Consider the following 12,816-nt stretch of genomic DNA (forward strand, 5'->3'; position numbering starts at 1 on the left):
GTGAAACCCCAGAGAGAAACAGAGGCTTTGTTGCGGAGTTAGCACAGTTTACAGACATTAGCCACAAAGACCAAGCTTACGTCAGGGTGTATTTCTGGCCTGGACACGTTGGAAATGGGGAAGCATTGGAGGTCTGCCGAGAGCAACAGGGCCCTCTGTGTGCCTGGTGAAAACAGAAGTCCCGTGTCAGGCCTCATAGGACCTGATCTTTTCAAGAGATAATACAGACTCCTGAAGGAGAAAATTTTTAGCAGCTACAAACTCTAGAAGTTAGTTTTCAGCAACAAATGGATTGCTTAAGACAATGGAGATTTTTAACCATAAAGGAAACTTATAATATCTAATAACTATGTGTTGTTGTTAGTTGCTGCAGAGTTGGCTCAGACTCATGGTGTTCTTACATATAACAGAATGAAATGTTGCCTGGTCCTGTGCCATTTTCATGATCTTGGTATCTTTGAGTTCATTGTTGCGCTATTGTGTTAATCCATCTCATTGAGGGTTTCCCTTATTTTCCCTGACTCTCTACCAAATATGATGTCTTTTTGTAACGATTCATCTTTCCTGATGACATGGCCAAAGTAGGTGAGCTCCTCACTTCTAAGGAGCTTCCCTTCTAAGACTTATTTGTTTGTTCTTCTAGCAGTCCATGGTATATATTCAATAACCTTTACCAACACTACAATTCAAACGCATCATTTCTTCTTCTATCTTCCTTTTTCATTGTCCAAATTTGTCATGAATGGAAAGCAATTGCAAAGACGGTGTTCTTGTCAAACCAGTTGAACTTGAATTTAACAACCAATTAGAGAAAATAATGGGGAATAAAGGAGTACGTTAACAATAACACAAGGATGCAATCAGGCAAACACACTTTGTGAGAAATCCACCAAGACAAATGACCCAGTTTAAATAAGTGACATGGTGCTAAATTTTAGTAGTAATTTTGCCAACATCTCTATCCAGAGGCCTGTTGTCATTTTTATCTTTTATTTTATTTTATTTTTTTTAATAACAATGATTGTGAGGATTGTGCAGGACCAGGCAGTACTTTGTTCTGTTGCACATAGGGACGCTATGAATTGGAACTGACTTAACGGTACCTAATATCTTTTTTTAATAACAACAGTAATTTTTTGAATGTTTTTTTTGTGCCCATGAAAGGCATGTGTTTCTTTCCTGCTTGAGGTGGTGTTATTCTTGGTTATGAAAATATTCAGGATATTGGGACTTTGAATTGGTAAATATTTATGATATGGCTAAAAGCATGATATATATATATATACCTATCATATATATTTTTTTTATCATACATATAACCGCTTGTGATTATGGCTGATATTTTGTGATCTTTGCTTCTTGTGTTTATCCGTTTTCTATAATGCACATGGTAAAATGTAAACATTATAGGAAATGTTATTAAAAAATCCTTTAGTTCACCTTGCACTTTGAGTGGGCCTATTACTCATGTACGACTTCGTAATATCATGTATTGGTTGTCTGGAAAATATTGGTTCACTTAGTTATGCAGATCTTCCAAATGTTGACACCCTTTGTACAATACCAAAAAATCACATTCATTAAAGTCACTACAAATCTCATAAAAAATCTAAGTATTTGAAAGCTGTTGAGATCCCAGTGGGGGTATAGTAGGCAGAATAAACAAAAAATAAAGCAGTTGCCATCAAGTCGATTCCCACTTATAGAGACCATATAGGACAGAGTAGAACTGCCCCATAGGGTTTCCAAAGAATGGCTGGTGGATTGGAACTGCCAGGCTTCTTGTTAGTGTTCTGAGCTCTTAACCACTGCACCACCAGGGCTCCTGCAGAATAGTAGCCCCCTGCCCGAATAGGTCCACATTCTAATCCATGGAACCTGTGAATGTGTCACCTTACAAGGGAAATGGAACTTTGCAGGTGTGATTAAATTAAGGATCCTGAGAAGGGGAGGTTGTCATGGAGAATTTAAACCCATCGTCTTCGAGTTGACTCTGATTCATAATGACCTTATAGGACACAGTAGAACTGCCTCATAGGGTTTCCAAGGAGTGGCTAGTGGATTTGAACTGCTGACCTTTTGGTTAGCAGCTGAGTTCTTACACTGCCTCACCAGGGCTCCATGGAGTATCTAGGTGAGTCTAATAAGGACAAGGGTCCTTAGAAGAGGGAGGCAGGAGAGTCAGTGAGATTTGAAGATGCTAAGCTGCTGATTTTAAAGATGAAAGAAGGGGCCATGAGACAATGTAGGCACCATATAAACCACCAAAAACTCAAACTCGCTGCTATCGAGTCCATTCTGACTCACAGTGACCCTACAGGAATGAGTAGAACTGTCCCATGTGGTTTCCAAGGAGCAGCTGGTAGATTTCAACTGCCTACATTTTGGTTAGCAGCAGAGCCCTTAACCAACGCACCACCGTGGCTCCTAGATGGCCTGTAGAAGCTGGAAAAAGCAAGGAAAGAGATTCTCCCTTAGAGCCTCCAAAAGGAACACAGCCCTGCTGACACCTTGATTTTTAGCCTAGTGGAACCCATTCAAGACTTGTGACTTTCCAAATTATAAAATAATAAGTTTGCATTGTTTTAAGCTACTTATTTTTACGGTAACTTAATATAACAACAATAGGAAACTAATACAGGCAGTTAGAAGGTTTCTAAAAAATTTTGCCATCGTAGAGGGAAGGAGAAAAGAAAGCAATTTTAGTCCTGGTATTCAAGAGTCCTGAAGGCAGAAGATTCACCCCTCCTCCCCTAAAGTTTTAGATCTATAAAATAGGCAAGGGACAAACTAAGGGTCCTGATTCAAGGGGAAGAGAATCAGAGGGACCCGAGTGCATCTCTCCCAACCAAATCTCCACTTTCAACTTTGGTCATCGTGAAGCTTGGTAATTTATATCATTTCCAAATGGTTTCCTGTGTGTTTGTCTTTGTTCCTCATTGACACTGGGAGCTTCCTGTCAGGGACAGGCATTGTATGTCAGCTCTTTACTCTGTCCCCCAAGTACCAATCACATAATTCAGTCCCCTTGGGGATGGGTACACAATTTCAAACTTATGACACCAGAATGAGTCACAATATCCTTTTGTGGTTTGGTATCCCCCCTCTGGTATTGATAAATAAACATTGATAACTGTGTGTCAGTCCCTGACTTCAGAATATTTGGGGCCCAGAACACAAAGAATTAAGTGCTTACATTTACCACAAGACTCGTAGAAGTATGTTCACAGCAGCTCTATTCATAATAGCAAAAAGCTGGTGTCTTAATTACCTATTGCTGCTGTGGCAAAATCTACTACAAATCGGTGGCCTTAAAGAACAGAAATTTATATTCTCACAGTTTGGGAGGCTAGAAGTCTGAATTCAGGCATGGCCCTAGGAGGAGGTCCTTTTTTGTCTGTTTGAGCTGCTAGTAATCCTTGGAATTCCTGGGCTTGTAAATGTATCTGCCATGTGCATCTGTCTTCGTATGTCATCTTCACCGTGTGTGTCCCATATCTATTCTGCTTTAATTATAACTCAGAGGTGATTAGATTTAGGATCCACCCACCTCTGGTACGACCTTATTAACATAACCAAGGAAAACCTCTATTTACAGGCAGTTTCATATTAACTGGCACATGGGGTTAGGATTTCAACACACTTTTTTGGGGGATGCAATGGAATCCATAACAACTGGAAACAGCTCAAGTGTCCTTAAGAAATAGAATAGATAAATAAGTTATGATATATTTATATAATGGAATTCTAAACAGCAGTGAGAAATAAACCACTGATTTACACAACAACATAGGTGAATCTCAAATACAATGTCAAGAGATCGAAGTTAGCCACAAAGCACTTCATACTGTTTGATTTCATTTATATAAACTTCAAAAACTGGGAGAATAATTTACTTGATAGAAGCCAGAAAAGTTTTTATCCTTGAAATGGGTATCAGCATAGTTGTTATGTTTGGAGTATGTACTGGCTGGGAGCGGGCATGAGAGAGCCTTCTAGGATGCTGGAAAAGTTCATATCTGGATCTGGGTGATCATTACATGTGCAAGTAGAGGGTAAGAGAAAAAAGGAAAACCCCCAATGAGATGCTTTGAGGCAGTGGCTACAGAAATGGGCTCAAACATGGCAATGACTGTGAGGATGGTACAGGACCTGTTGTGCATGGGGTCGCTAGGAGTCAGAACTGACTTGACAGCACCTAACAATAACAACAACAACATGCTCATGTAGAAATTCATCAGCTTGTACTTTAAGAATTTGTGCACTTTAAAGTATGTAACATGCCTCAATAAAAATTTAAACTCTGTTTACCACATATCCTCCTTTAGCCCCTGTAATGAGTAATGGACGATAAAGATATTTTGTCCTTTGAAACAGGTGTCAGTTCAAAGTCAGTATCTAGAATCTTCTCAGTGTTTTGGACGTTTCAACTACCCAGTGTAGATCACTCATAAACAGCTTCAGATTCCTTGGGAGAGGCTAGGACTGTGAGTTAGAGTACAAATTCTTGACAGCATAACAGGGTCCCCTCAATGGGAAAAGGTTTTTCTTTTTTTTTCATTTAAAGGGTTCTATGAATCGACTTGACGGCACTGGGTTATGGAGTTCAAATCCACCAGCCGCCCCTTGGAAATCCTATGGGGCAGTTCTAGTCTGTCCTATAGGGTTGCTATGAGTTGGAATCGACTCCACAGCAACCGGTTTTTTTTGGTTATGCTTGTGAACTGGCTTAAATCTTGAGGTTATTGAGGAGCCATGACTTTCTATTCTGGTGACAAGTCAGCTGTCTGTAACAGACTTTGGTTGTTTTTTGTTTTATGTATTTATGTATAAAACTTTATGCATACTTTAATCGGTTTCCCAGGTATTATAGCAATGTCATAAATGTTAAGTGTGAAAATCAAGATTCTCCAAAGTGCATATAATTTGATCCCTTTCTAAAAATTAAAGCAAAAATTTTCACATATTTTATAGGTAGTAATGATTTTTTGTGTGTGCAGGGTGAAATTTGTGGGAAGATACATACCAACCCGATAAAACTGCTTCTCTGAGTGAAAGGGTGAAAAGAAGAGTGTAAGGGGAAACTTAAGGGGAAAAAAAAGTAGGAATAAAAATATTGAAATTAAACTGGGATGTATATTATGAACTATTGATGTAAAATTACAGAGATGTAAAATGTAGCAAATTTTAAGAGTTATAGTCCTTCGGGGAAATTTTAGTGTCTTCTGTAGGCTTACCAGAATTATTTGAAGTTTTTCTATGAAAATGTATGATTTATATAATCATATGAATCACAAAGCTATTTTCATTTGAAAAACGAAAATATTGTTTTCACGGATAGCATAGGTACATATTTTACAAAAAGACAAATGGTGCTGAAAATTCGCAAAGAATTATGTGAAAGCATTCGCAGAAATCAGGTCGCAGAGAGATAATCTCTGCCAAAATGTAGTGAATGTCTTCTGGATTTCTTTGTGCCTGGAGCGTATTCTTTACACAGGGAATTTAATGTTCAATGTCATCAAATATTGATCTCCAACATCACATTTAACAAGTTAGTATTATTATATTTTTTGTATATACCACCCTAAAAAAAAAATAACATTTATTCAATGATACATTTAATATACTTCTTACTGCTTTATCTCAACAAACATTGATTGATCCCTAGTATATGCTTGGACGCTCTTCCAGGCCCTCAAGAAGATCCACTGCAAGCCATTATACCAGCGTCAGGGAAACCTGAGTAAAGTGTTACCACAAGGCTAACATATCTTTTTTTTTTTTTAGTTTTTATCGTGCTTTAAGTGAAAGTTTACAAATCAAGTCAGTCTCTCACACAAAAACTTATGCACACCTTGCTGCATACTCCCAGTTGCTCTCCCCCTGATGAGACAGTCTGCTCCCTCCTTCCGCTCTCTTTTCATATCCATTTCCACAGCTTCTAAACCCCTCTATGCTCTCATCTCCCTTCCAGGCAGCAGATGCCAACATAGTCGCAAGTGTCCACCTGATCCAAGAAGCTCATTCCTCACCAGCATTCCTCTCCAAACCATTGTCCAGTCCAATCCATACCTGAAGAGTTGGCTTTCGGAATGGTTCCTGTCCTGGGCCAACAGAAGGTCTGGGGGCCATAATCACCGGGGTCCTTCTAGTCTCAGTCAGACCATTAAGTCTGGTCTTTTTATGAGAATTTGGGGTCTGCATCCCACTGCTCTCCTGCTTCCTCAGGGGTCCTCTGTTGTGTTCCCTATCAGGGCAGTCATCGGTTGTATCCGGGCACCATCTAGTTCTTCTGGTCTCAGGGTGATGTAGTCTTTGGTTTATGTAGCCCTTTCTGTCTCTTGGGCTCATAATTACCTTGTGTCCTTGGTGTTCTTCATTCTCCTTTGATCCAGGTGGGTTGATACCAATAGATGCATCTTAGATGGTGGCTTGCTAGCTTTTAAGACCCCAGACGCCACTCTCCAAAGTGGGATGCAAAGTGGTTTTCTTAATAGATTTTATTATGCCAATTGACTTAGATGTCCCCTGAAACCATGGTCCCCAAAGCCCCACCCCTGAGATGCTGGCCTTTGAAGCATTCAGTTTATTCAGGAAACTTCTTTGCTCTTGGTTTAGTCCAGTTGTGCTGACCTCCCCTGTATTGTGTGCTGTCTTTCCCTTCACCTAAAGTAGTTCTTATCTACTATCTCATTAGTGAATACCCCTCTCCCACCCTCCCTCCCTTCCCCCACTTGTAACCGTCAAAGAATATTTTCTTCTCTGTTTAAACTATTTCTCGAGTTCTTATAATGGTGGTCTTATACAATCTTTGTCCTTTTGCAACTGACTAATTTCACTCAGTGTAATGCCTTCCAGATTCTTCCATGTTATGAAATGTTTCACAGATTCATCACCGTTCTTTATCGATGTGTGGTATTCCACTGTGTGAATATACCATAATTTATTTATCCATTCATCTGTTGATGGGCATCTTGGTTGCTTTCATCTTTTTTGCTATTGTAAACAGTGCTGCAATGAACATGGGTGTGCATATATCTGTTCGTGTCAAGGCTCTTATTTCTCTAGATTATATTCCAAGGAGTGGGATAGCTGGATGGTACAGTAGTTCTTTTCCTAGCTTTTCAAGGAAGTGCCAAATCGAATTCCAAAGTGGTTGTACCATTTTACGTTCCCACCAGCAGTGTATAAGTGTTCCAATCTCTCCACAGCCTCTCCAACATTTATTATTTTGTGTTTTTTGGATAATGACAGCCTTGTTGGAGTGAGATGAAGTCTCATTGCAGTTTTCATTTGCTTTTCTCTAATAGGTAAGATTGTGAGCATTTCCTCATGTATCTGTTAGCTACCTGAATGTCTTCTTTAGTGAAGTGTCTTTTCATATCTTAAGTCCATTTTTTTATTGGGTCTTTTGTCTTTTTGTAGTTGAGTTTTTGCAGTATCATGTGGATTTTAGAGATCAGGCATTGTTTGGAAATATCATAACCAAAAATTTTTCCCAGTATGTAAGTAATCTTTTTACTCTCTTGGTGAAGTCTTTGGATCAGCATAGGTGTTTGATTTTTAGGAGCTCCCAGTTATCTAATTTTTCTTCTGCATTGTTAGTAATGTTTTGTATACTGCTTATGCCATTTATTAGGGCTCATAGTGTTGTCCCTATTTTTTCTTCCATGATCTTTATCATTTTAGATTTTATATTTAGGTCTTTGATCCATTTTGAGCTCATTTTTGTGCATGGTGTGAGGTATGGGTCTTGTTTCATTTTTTTGCAGATGGATATCCAGTTATACCAGCACCATTTGTTAAAAAGACTGTCTTTTCCCCATTTAACTGTTTTGGGGCCTTTGTCAAATATCAACTGCTCATATGTAGATGGATTTATGTCTGGATTCTCAATTCAGTTCCACTGGTCTACGTATCTGTTGTACCAGTACCAGGCTGTTTTGACTACCGTGGCAATATAATAGGTTCTAAAATCAGGTAGAGTAAGGGCTCCCACTTTCTTGTTCTTTTTCAGTAGTGCTTTACTTATCCAGGGCCTCTTTCCCTTCCATATGAAGTTGGTGATTTGTTTCTCCATCTCATTAAAAAATTTCATTGGAATTTTGTTCAAAATTGCATTAAATGTATAGATCGCTTTTGATAGAATAGACATTTTCATAATGTTAAGTATTCCCATCCATGAGGGAGGTATGTTTTTCTACTTATGTAGGTTTCTTTTGGTTTCTTGTAGAAGTGTTTTGTAGCTTTCTCTGTAAAAGTGTTTTACATCTCTGGCAAGATTTATTCCTAAGTATTTTATCTTCTCGGGGCTACTGTAAATAGTATTGATTTGGTGATTTCCTCTTTGATATTCTTTTTGTTGGTGTGGAGGAATCCAACTGACTTTTGTATGTTTATCTTGTATCCCCATACTCTGGTGAACTCTTCTGTTAGTTTCAGTAGTTTTTTTTCAGGATTCGTTAGGGTTTTCTGTGTATAGGATCATGTCTTCTGCAAATAGAGATACTTTTACTTTTTCCTTGCTAATCTGGATGCCCTTTATTTCTTTATCTAGCCTAATTGCTCTGGCTAGGACCTCCAACATAATGTTGAATAAGAGTGGTGATAAAGGGCAATCTTGTCTGGTTCCTGATCTCAATGGGAATGCTTTCAGGCTCTCTCCATTTAGGGTGATGTTGGCTATTGGCTTTGTATAAATGTGCTTTATGATGTTGAGGAGTTTTCCCTCTACTCCTATTTTGCTGAAAGTTTTTATCAGGAATGGGTGTTGAACTTTGTCAAATGCCTTTTCTGCATCACTTGATAAAATCATGTGATTCTTGTCTTCTGTTTTATTTATACGATGGATTACATTGATCTTTTTCTAATGTTGAACCATCTATGCCTACCTGGTATGAATTCCATTTGGTTATGGTGAATTATTTTTTGGTATGTTGTTGCATTCTGTTGGCTAGAATTTTGTTGAGGATTTTTGCATCTGTGTTCGTGAGGGATATAGGTCTGTAATTTTCTTTTTTTGTGATGTCTTTACCTGATTTTGGTATCAGGGATATGCTGGCTTCATAGAATGAGTTTGGGAGTTTTCCTTCCTTTTCTATGCTCTGAAATACCTTTAGTAGTAGGGGTGTTAACTCTTCTCTGAAAGCTTGGTAGAACTCTGCAGTAAAGCATTCTAGGGCAGGGCTTTTTTTTTCTTGTTGTTGGAAGTTTTTTGATTACCTTTTCAATCTCTTCTATTGTTATGGGTCTATTTAGTTGTTTTACCTCTGTTTGTGTTAGTTTAGGTAGGTAGTGTGTTTCTAGGAATTCATCCATTTCTTCTAGGTTTTCAAATTTTTAGCGTATAATTTTTCATAGTAACCTGATATGATTCTTCTAATTTCAGTTGGGTCTGTTGTAATATCACCTGCCTCATTTCTCATTCAGGTTATTTGCTTCCTCTCCTGTTTTTCTTTTGTCAGTTTGGCCAATGGTTTATGAATTTTGTTGATTTTTTCAAAGAACCAGCTTTTCGTCTTGTTAATTCTTTCAATTGTTTTTCTGTTTTTTATTTCATTTAGTTCTGCTCTCATTTTTATCATTTGTTTTCTTCTGGTGCCTGAGGGTTTCTTTTGTTGGTCTCTTTCTATTTGTTCAAGTTGTAGGGATAGTTCTTTGATTTTGGCCCTTTCTTCTTTTTGGATGTATGCATTTATTGATATAAATTGACCTCTGAGCACTGCTTTCACTGTGTTCCAAAGGTTCTGATAGGAATCGTTTTCATACTCATTGGATTCTCTGAATTTCTTTATTCCATCCTTAATGTCTTCTATAATCCAGTCCTTTTTGAGCACAGTATTTTTATTGTTCAGTTTCCAAGTGTTTGATTTCTTTTCCCTGCTTTTTCTGTTATTGATTTCCACTTTTATGGGCTTATGGTCAGAGGAGACGCTTTGCAATATTTCAATGTTTTGGCTTCTGCTAAGGCTTGCCTTATGACCTAATATGTGGTCTGTTCTAGAGAATGTTCCATATGCAGTAGAAAGAAAGTATACTTGGTTGCTGTTGGGTGGAGTGTTCTGTTATGTGTATGAGATCAAGTTGGTTGATTGTGGCATTTAGATCTTCTGTGTCTTTATTGAGCTTCTTTGTGGATGTCCTTTCTTTCACCGAAAGTGGCGTGTTGAGGTCTCCTACTCTTATTGTGGAGCTGTCCCTCTCACTTTTCTATGCTGATAGAGTTTGTTTTATGTATCTTGCAGCCCTGTCATTGGGTGCTTAATTATTTAATATGGTTATATCTTCTTGGTATATTGTCCCTTTAATCATTATATATTGTCCTTCCTTATCCTTTCTGATGGATTTAACTTTAAAGTCTATTTTGTCAGAAATTAATATTGCTACTCCTGCTCTGTTTCGATTGTTGTTTGATTGATATATTTTTTCCATCCTTTGAGTTTTAGTTTGTTTTTGTCTCTCAGTCTAAGGTGTGTCTCCTGTAGACAGCATATAGACAGATCATGTTTGTTAATCCGTCCTGCCACTCTGTCTCTTTATTGGTGCATTTAGTCTATTTACATTCAGTGTAATTATGAATTGGTATGAATTTAGTGCTATCATTTTTTTGTCTTTTGTGTGTTATTGATTGTTTCTTTTTCAGACTTAATTTTATATGCTGAGTAGTTTATATATTGTCCTTTCCTCATATTCGTTGTTGTTGATTTTGTTTCTGCTGAGTATTTTTTTCTTGTATTTTGTTTTGATGTGTAGGATAGTTTGTCTTCTTTGTGTTTACCATATTATTTCCCCCTGTTTTTTAAAACTTAAACCAAACTTTTATTTCATTGTATCATCATATCTTCCTCTCCATATGGAAGATCTTTGACTACATTTCTGAGTCCCTCTTTATCTTTTTAATGTCGTCTTCTTTTACATAATAACATTGCTGTTTCCCTATTTTGAGCATTTTTTAAATCTTGTTTCTTTTTTTTATTTCCCTGTCTGGGTTGACTGCTTATTGTTCTACCCAGTGTTCTAGTCTTGGGTTGATACCTGATATTATTGATTTTCTAACCAAAGAACTCCCTTTAGTATTTCTTGTAGTTTTTGTTTGGTTTTTACCAATTCCCTAAACTTCTGTTTATCTGGAAATGTCCTAATTTCACCTTCATGTTTAAGAGACAGCTTTGCTGGATATATGATTCTTGGCTGGCAATTTTTTTCCTTCAATTTTTAAAATAAGTCATCCCATTGCCTTCTTGCCTGCGTGGTTTCTGCTGAGTAGTCTGAGCTTATTCTTATTGGCTTTCCTTTGTAGGTGACTTTTCGTTTATCCCTAGCTGCTCTTAAAATTCTCTCTTTATCTTCTGTTTTGGCAAGTTTGATTATAATATGTCTTGGTGACTTTCTTTTAACATCTCTCTTATGTGGCATTCTTTGAACATCTTGGATAGATATCTTCTCATCTTTCACGATACCAGGGAAGTTTTCTGCCAACAAATCTTCAACAATTGTCTCTGTATTTTTCCCTGTTTTGGTACTCCCATCACTTTTAGGTTATTTCTCTTGGTAGAGTCCTACATGATTCTTAATGTTTCTTCATTTTTTAAATTCTTTTATCTGATTTTTCTTCAAATATATTTGTGCCAAGTGATTTATCTTCAAGTTCAGAAATTCTGCCTTCCATTTGCTCAATTCTGCTCCTCTGACTTACTATATTGTCTACTTCTGTAATTTTATTGTTAATCTTCTGAATTTCTGATTGCTGTCTGTCTATGGATTTTTCCAGCTTATTAAATTTTTCATTATGTTCCTGAATAATCTTTTTAATTTCTTCAATTGCTTTATCTGTGTGTTCCTTGGCTTGTTCTGTGTATTGCCTCATTTCCTTCTTGATGTCTTAAAGGGTTCTGTATATTAATCTTTTGTATTCTGCTTCTGGTAGTTCCAGGAAGGCACTTTCATCTAGAAGACCCTGTGATTCTTTGTTTTGAGAGCTTTTTGAGGTGATCATGGTCTGTTTCTTTATGTGACTTGATATTGACTGTTGTCTCTGAGCCATCTATAAGTTATTGTATTTGTTTTATGTTTGCTTACCGTGTCGTAGCTTCTTGCTTTGTTTTGTTTTGATATGCCCAAATGGGTTGCTTGAGTGACCTAGCTTGATTATTTTCACTTTTGGAGCTCTGACATCCTGTCCCCAGGTGGCTAGAGCTGTTATCAGGTATATCAGTCTAGGAGTCCATTCGCTTTTCTTGTATGAATTCAGCTCAGGTGTCCAGGTAGCTGATCATCCAGGGTGAGGTACAGGCTCTGTCCTAGAGTCTAAGAGGGGCACGGGTGATTGGTGTATATACTGGTATCTGGTTGCAGCAGGGGGTCACACCCTGAACAACACAGGGGGCTGAGAATGGTCCCCCACATATCTCTGAGGAAAGTGTGTCCCTGTTTCCTAGAGTGTACAGGTGGGTGGGTTCTGCAGACAGATCATGGGCACCCAATATTTTTGGTTGTAAGGACTGGGAGGTACCAGTTATCCTTGGACCCCTGTCGCTGGTGGCTGGGTGACCTGGTAGGTGAGTACCCTGTTTAATAGGCAAAGCAATGTCAATCATCAAACACCCACCTCTCTGGCACACAGCTGAAATAATTGGAGTGTGCCAGCAAGGGCCTATTCTCCTGAAATAGGCCCACACAGGTCCATGCAGCGGGGAAAGGTACTCAATGTCCATGGACTGATTTTGCCTTGACAGGAGCCACTTCTGCCCTGAGCTCCCCCAGCTAGTGGAGCTGGCAAATTATTTTTTCCTCAATTGCAAATTTATTGCTTCT

This window comes from Loxodonta africana, chromosome 1 (assembly GCF_030014295.1).
Source record: "Loxodonta africana isolate mLoxAfr1 chromosome 1, mLoxAfr1.hap2, whole genome shotgun sequence".
NCBI lineage: Eukaryota > Metazoa > Chordata > Mammalia > Proboscidea > Elephantidae > Loxodonta > Loxodonta africana.